Genomic DNA, 7922 nt, shown 5'->3' with positions numbered 1-7922 from the left:
AGATTAACACCACAGGAGGGGAAAATACAGGGTCTCTGAGGGCGTCATTCATCATAATTACAGTACATTATAGAAGAACTGTGTTCTTCATTTTTTAATGTGATTAAGATGACTAACAAGTTTCTTTATGGAAAAAGGCCAAAAAAAGCACAAAGCACAAAGATGGCAGCAGCACTGCTTTGTGATGGAACATTCCTCTGATCTAATTTTATCTACAATCTTATTATGTGCACTGCATTATTTAGGCAAGTTGGCACGATGTATTGTGTTTTTATACATATGATAAGAAATATAATGTTTGGCCTATGCCATGTAAGCACTTCATTTAACAATTAAAACTTGAAACATTAATTTTCATTCATGCAAACTACACAAAAAAATTGAGGCAGAAGGCTTGAGAGTTACCATCTCCACAACCCAAACCTCCTGTCCATACACTCCCCTCTAACTTTTACGATGCTCTGTTTCCTAATAAACTTTTGTGGTGTTTGGAATCCATTAGAAGCAATATCCCGCTTTACAAAACATCCTGGCACATCAGTAGAAGGGGGGAAGGATGACTCTAATCATAACACTAAAGAGATTCTCACACACCCCATGATCATCAAAATGCATCTTTTATGGTTTTAAGTTAATAGAACCTTTAGCAGTTTATGACACAAGCCCATTAAAGGAGGTTACTTCCAGAATGAGATGTCTTTCCCAAACCTTGAAGAAATTAAGGTTTCTAAAGAAAACATTCCAGGATTTTTCTCCTTATAGTGGACCTCAATGGTGGTCAACATGTTGAAGGTAGAGACCTGCAATCCCGCGGGACCCAACGCAACAGAGTGTGGCGCGGGACAAAACTTGATGGGCAAGTGCGGGTGCGGGCGGGTAGAGACTTGTGTGTGTGCGGGATGCGGGAAAATAAAATGATTCGCAGGACTCCCGCAAAATAGAAATATCTAAACATAAAACATCTAAAAACAAAAAATTGTTATTCATCTATTGCACAAAAGCAGCAAGAACAACATAAATATGATCAGTAAGCACAAGAATAGGCAGTTTCGATTTAAAACTTGTTTGCAGTGTGAGTAATGTAGCCATCTGCTGATTTCTGGAACGCATCGCCAATCAGTGGTGTTTAAAGGATAACTGTTGCCAAAATGCAACCTGGGCTGTTTTTTTTTTTTACTGTAAATGAGACAAACTTATATCTAAAAGCATAATTACGACAAACGAGCCGTTTTTGAGATTGACCGTGATTTAGTTTTGTGGTCAGTGGCCGGTGAATGGGAGTACTAGAGGCATACATTTGAGCGCATCCAAATCGATATTTTTACAACACTAAGAAGGCTCGACACACCATGAAACTTTGCTCGAAGTATCGCCTGGGTCTCTACACATGAACTCGAGCATTGAGAACATTGTTTGTGTACACAGAGTTTAGTAAAAAGAAAGTTTTTGAACAACTCACTTACACTGTTTGGGTTTCCGCTCGCAGCCGTCTTGCCAGTCAAGAGGTGTTGATCTCCGAATGCGAATGAATGGACTCCATAGGACGAAATATTAGGCTTATATGAGGCTCTTTTTACAACTAGAAGGTTAATATTGTTTTTCACTTGCGACAAAACAACGAATTAGCCATGCATTTATATGGAAATATGCTTTAGGAGCTATCCATCCTCGCACTCGGCGATCAACACTTCTTGACTGGCAAGACGGCCGCGAGCGGAAACTCAAATAGTGAAAGTGAGTTGTTCAAAAGCTTTCTTTGTAGTAAACTGTGTGTACACAAACAATGTTCTCAATGCTCGAGTTCATGTGTAGAGACCCAGGCGATACTTCGAGCAAAGTGTCATGGTGTGTCGAGCCTTCTTAGTGTTGTAAAAATATTGATTTTGATGCGCTCAAATGTCTGCCCCTAGTACTCCCATTCACCGGCCACTGACCACAAAACTAAATCACGGTCAATCTCAAAAACGGCTCGTTTGTCGTAATTATGCTTTTAGATATAAGTTTGTCTCCTTTACAGTAAAAAAAACCAGCCCAGGTTGCATTTTGGCAACAGTTATCCTTTAAGTTAAAATCCACTCACTGCTCAAAAGTATTGAACAGTGCTGAATATTGGGTGCTTACGAATTACAACACTCAAAGTGTAGACATGTATGAAAGATTAATCGTGCATAATATCCATTGTGTTATAAGAGCTTTATGAGATCGCGTATGTGTTGAGATGTCAGCTTTAAAGGAGCTTTGTTTGTTTGCATTCTGCCGTGGATGCACGCAGTAGCTTATGTTTGCTTTTTTGTTAAGAATAACAGTGGTTTGGGAATGTTGCCTAAATAACAAATTTTATCCAGAGCGTTTATGCTGGGGTCTAGTGGAACTTACGAGATGTTACAGAACTGTTTCATGTAAATTCAATCAATGTACTGAAAAAATATATATAGGTTAATTTTATGCGGGCTTTTGCGGGACAAATCATGATTGTCGCGGGCGGGAGCGGGACGATATAACGTATATTTCTGAGGGAGCTGGCGGGCGCGGGACACAATCTTGCGGGAGGAGGACTGAAAAATCCGTCCCGCTCAGGTCTCTAGTTGAAGGTCCAAAATGCAGTTTCAGTGCTGCTTTAGAGGGCTCTACATGATGCCAGCCAGGGAATAAGGTTCTTATCTAACGAAATTATGTAATTTTCTTAAAAAAATGTAAATGTATATACTTTTTACCAACAAATGGTCATCTTGAACTAGCTCTGCAATGTGCATGTGTGTCTTCACCCATTACGTAATCACTTTGGATATGTCATGCATGGTTAGTTCTTCGTCCTTCGTTTTACCTTTTTTGAAAAGAGGATGTTTGACTTTCGTTGCACGTTCGCTTTGTAAACACTGGGTCGGTACTTCTGTCATGCGTGAGGTCGAACTAATGCAAGATGAGCATTTGTGGTTAAAAAGTATATAAATATGCATTTTTCTTAGAAAACGGTTGATCGTTCCACTAGATAAGACCCTTATTCCTCAGCTGGGAGCCTTTTGAAGCTGCAAATTGGATCTTCAACCTGTTGGTCACCAATGAAATCTATTATATGGAAAAAAAAAATCCTGGAATGTTTTACTCAAAAACCTTAATTTCTTTTTGACTGAAGAAAGAAAGACATGGACATCTTGGATGACATTAGGGTGAGTAAATTATCAGGAAATTTTAATTCAGGTGTGAACTTTTACCTTTTTTTTACTACTAAGTACTTTAAAGCCACAATACATAATTTTTGCTGCTAGGGTGCATATTCAAAACAAACAAAGAAACAAAGGTGTAGTTTGATGACGCTGTGATTGAGTGTGGAATCATGGAAGTTGTTGTCTTCATTCCCACAGATGATGCAATCCAAAGGGGATTTGGGCAGAAATCATGTTCATGGATGAGCTAATGTATTAAAAATGTGTTAACGTCACTGTAGTATGAAATAGGGTAGGGCTGAAAACCATGGAATCGAAGCGAGGCCTCTCTTTTTTCTGGTTAAGACAGTTGAGGTATGTTGAAAAACTCAGATCTCCTTTTATCCTCCAACTTCAAAATCGTCCTACGTCACTGCAGTACCGACCCAGTGTTTACAAAGTGGATATGCAAAGATGATCAAACGTCCTTTACAAAAAAGGTAAAACAGCAATATGATTTTGAAGTTGAAGAAGAAAACGAGATGGGAGTTTTTCGATATTCCCTAACTCTATTGACCCGGATTAAACAGATTACGCATGTGCATCGCAGAGACATGACAAGATGAGCATTTGAGGTTAAAAAGAATATATACTGGTTAATTCGTTCTGAAAATGACAGATCATTTCGCTTTATATGACCCTTCTTCCTCGCCTGGGACCCTTTAGAGCCATTTGAAGCTGCATTTAAACTGTATTTTGAAAGTTCAAATTTGGGGGCACCATTTAAGTCCACTATATGGAGATAATTCCTAAAATGTTTTCCTCAAGAATAGGGATGCTCATATTGACCGTTTAACCGTTAACCGACAGTAAGAATTTTAACCGATTATTACTATCAGTTAAATGGTTTAATTTTTTTTTCTATTTTTATTTTTTTACGTTTGCTGCATGGTGAAAAAAAAATACTCACGGGCGCGTGTCGAGTGCGGCTGTTCAGACATATTTTACTGAGTAAGCACCTGCTTTACCTTCTCTTAGTTTGTGTAACTGATGTAGTAGCCTATATGCAACACGATGGCAATGGCGATATTGGGTTACCAGAGAATGAATCCGTGAATAAACGTATTAAAAACCTGAATTAATTATAGTCTAAAAAGTGCGTGCTCCCCTTACAATTACTGGAAAGCTGTCAATCATACATTGCTGTAGTTCATCGCAACCTCACAAAGTTAATAAAAATGTATAAAATAACCTTTACACTGTACAATTAATCTTATATTTACATCATGTCAACACTTTCTTTGTTTTTATGAGAGAGTTCGCGGAGGTGTAGAAATCAGCAAAACTGAAACCTGCACTTTGAGTGGTGAGTGTATTGTAACATAGCCGCCTCTGATTGGCCACAAATCAACAGATATGTCTGTGATTGGCTATTGAACCCTGTGATGGTGATTTTGTCGCGGATCTAACAGTTAACAGACAGCGTTCCAGTCTATCTGTACATCATGTCGACATGCTAAAAACTAGGCACACTGAGGTATTGTCAGGGGTGCGTGCAGGAGTAGACGAGACGATATAGACAAAATGCAATATATTTAATATAAATCTCCAAGTGGAACAAGGCAGGAACACTCACACACATCTATTTCACAGAAGGACCGACAGGGAACTGAAATCAAAGACAGACTTTTAAGAACTGTGACATTACGCCCCCCTCCGGAAAGGCGCGTCCTCGCGCCGTGGAAAAAACGAAAGAACGAGAGGGGCGGAAAACCAGGAAACCAGAGTCAATGAGGGAGGGGGCTCCGGCGGAGGACGCAACCCCCGGAGGAGGACCAGAACAAAAGTCCAGGTGACACAAAAGACAGTCCATGGGGGCGACGACGGAGGGAGGAGCCAGGGAAGACACAGGAGGGACCTGAAGCAGGAGAGCAGGACCCAGATCGCAGCCAGGATGACAGCCCACGGAGGAGCCGACGGAGGGAGGAGCCATGGTGGAGGGAGGACCGCCGACTCCAGGGGTCCGGCCGACAGAGGCAGAGCAGCTGGCAGAGGAACCCGAGGCGGAGGTGGAGAGCCGACGGACCAGGGCGACACCGCGGAACCGGAGGGCCAAGGTGGAACAGGAGGCTCTGGCGGCCGAGGCGGAGGCGAAGATCCGGAGGTCCGCGGCGGAGCAGGAGCGACAGAGGACGAAGGCGATGCTGACGGGAAGGAGGAGCCTGACAGAGCCGGAGGGACAGAGGGACGAGGCGAAGCCAGAGGAGTGGAGTCCCGAGGCGGCGGATGGTCGACGATTGACCAAGGCGGAGCCGGAGGGACGATGGAGCCCGGTGGAGCTGGTGGGCCGACGGGCGACAGTGGAGCTGAGGGCGTTGATAGCCGTGGTGGAGCCGCAGGGTCGAAGGGCCGAGGTGGAGATCTGGGCTGTGAGGCTGGAGGCGGAGCTGAGGGATCCTCCAGCCATGCCACCGATGTAGATTGGCATCCCTGCGGCGAGCCCACTGCATGGATGGTGGGCTGAGGGTGAGCAAGGGGACTGACCGATGACCTGGGAGACTTTGGACGGCTGGGCGGAACCAGCGGGGACTCAGGACGGCTGGGCAGAACCAGCGGGGACTCAGGACGGCTGGGCGGAACCAGCGGGGACCAGGCAGTTTCAGACAGAAGAGGGCGGGTGGGAGGGAAGTTTAGGCAGGTCAGTGGCTCAGAGAAAAAGTCTATTAAGTCATATGAATTGTTATCCAAAACTTCGGAGAAGAAATCGATTAAGTCCCCAGAGTTTTCCATCTCACCCCCAGCGGTGTTGCAGTGGGCAGGGCTCTCCATTTCCCTCACTTGCTCCACGTCGCAATCCACCGTCGCAGATGTAGAATCCGGCTCACGCACCTGATCAGCCGGAGAGGACTCTGGCTCTGTCGCTCGCGGCTCTAGTCCCTCATCCGCGGTGCGCTCGGGTTCATGCTCTGCGTGTCGGGGTGATGGTTGGCTGCTCTCTGGGTCATGAGTGGGGCTGACGTCCTCCTCGACGCTGCCGACAGTCCAGGAAGATCCACAGGACGCCAGCACCCACTCGATGTATTCGGCGAGGCTCTCTCGAGGACCCTCCCCGGACAGCTGCGCCTTGATGGTGCTGTTGAGTCCATGACGAAAGAACGTACACAAGCAGCTGTCCGGGTAATGAGTTAGTGGGGCGAGAAACACAAAGTCTCTGGTGTGGTCCTCGAGAGAGCGGTTCCCCTGCTTCAGGAGGATGATGAGGACGGCAGGGTTATCCATAAGGAAAAAAATAAAACAAACACTGATACAAAAAACGGAAAAGAAACGCAGGGGAAGACACCGTGAACGGTTTTGGTCGGTCTTTATGTCAGGGGTGCGTGCAGGAGTAGACGAGACGATAGACGATATAGACAAAATGCAATATATTTAATATAAATCTCCAAGTGGAACAAGGCAGGAACACTCACACACATCTATTTCACAGAAGGACCGACAGGGAACTGAAATCAAAGACAGACTTTTAAAGACAGACTAATTAACTAACACAGGTGACACAGATGACTAATAATTACAAGGACAGGTGCAGGGAATCACAATGACGAAGGGCTAAACCAAATGACAGATCAACGGGGGGAAGACAAATGGGAAAAACCAATGACAAGACAGACAGAACTGTGACAGGTATAGGCTGGCCTGCTATATATTTTTATGTCTGACGAGAAGAATAAGACCGGTAACGTTACAGTTCTTCAAAGCGCATAGAAGGATTCAGTGTGTTTTAGTTTTGTCATCTTAATTAGGTAGTTATTTAATTTATACATATTTAGTGTAGGCCTGTTTATATTATTCTTTTTTTTTATTTCATTCTGATTTTCTGTTCTCAGAAGCGCTGCTAATGCGTGATAATTTGAGTAACGTTATATATGAATGCAGTTTTTGTTGTTGCTCTGTATGCTGCTGTTTGCACGTTAAAATAAAACATTTGCTTGTATTTTTTTTTTATGTATCATCACAGATACTTGTGCATTCTATTTTTATTTTAAACAAATTTATTATTCTAATTTTATCAGTTAACGGTTTATGTTCGGATAACGAGCAGCGGTTGTCGGTCAGGGAAATTTACCGAAATGAGCATCCCTACTCAAGAAACATAATTTCTGTACGACTGAAGAAGGAAAGACAAGGACATCTTGTATGACAAATAATTCTGTTCTAGAAGTGAACTTCTCCTTTAACGTCAGTGGAGTCGAAATTGATGATGTATTGACGTCTTTCTACAGTTGAGACAACATACCATCTGATGTTCATTCATGTTTATTTCATGCTGTAACTAGCAGGAAGAGACTGATTTGCATTTGAACTGCTAGAATTGAGAGGCTACAGCGAGCTGTCACAATAAAGAGGCCCAAGAAATGATATTTATTGTTTGAATTCCTTAAAAAATCTAAATTTAAAAGCTTTAATACCAAAAGAAACCCCGGTTGCATAAAGCACCTTAAATTTTTCCCTTAAGTATGACACTTAAGGGATGATTTCCCCTTTCCTAAGGGAATGACTTAAGGGTGTTGCATATAATCCCTTAAACACTGCCCTTAGTTAAGGGAAACCGTTAAGTGTTTTACAACAGCGACGCAGGTTTTCCGTTAAAAAAATCTACTGTTGCCATGGATACGTTATTTGTTAATGCAGATAGCAGTGTAAGTTGTCACAGAAAACAATAACCTGGATAAGGAAAACAAAAAGAGAAAGAGAAGGATCAGACGAGATGTAAACTTAAAT

Source organism: Garra rufa, chromosome 21 (genome assembly GCF_049309525.1).
Source record: "Garra rufa chromosome 21, GarRuf1.0, whole genome shotgun sequence".
NCBI classification, from domain to species: domain Eukaryota; kingdom Metazoa; phylum Chordata; class Actinopteri; order Cypriniformes; family Cyprinidae; genus Garra; species Garra rufa.
Note: the sequence above shows the minus strand (reverse complement) of the source record.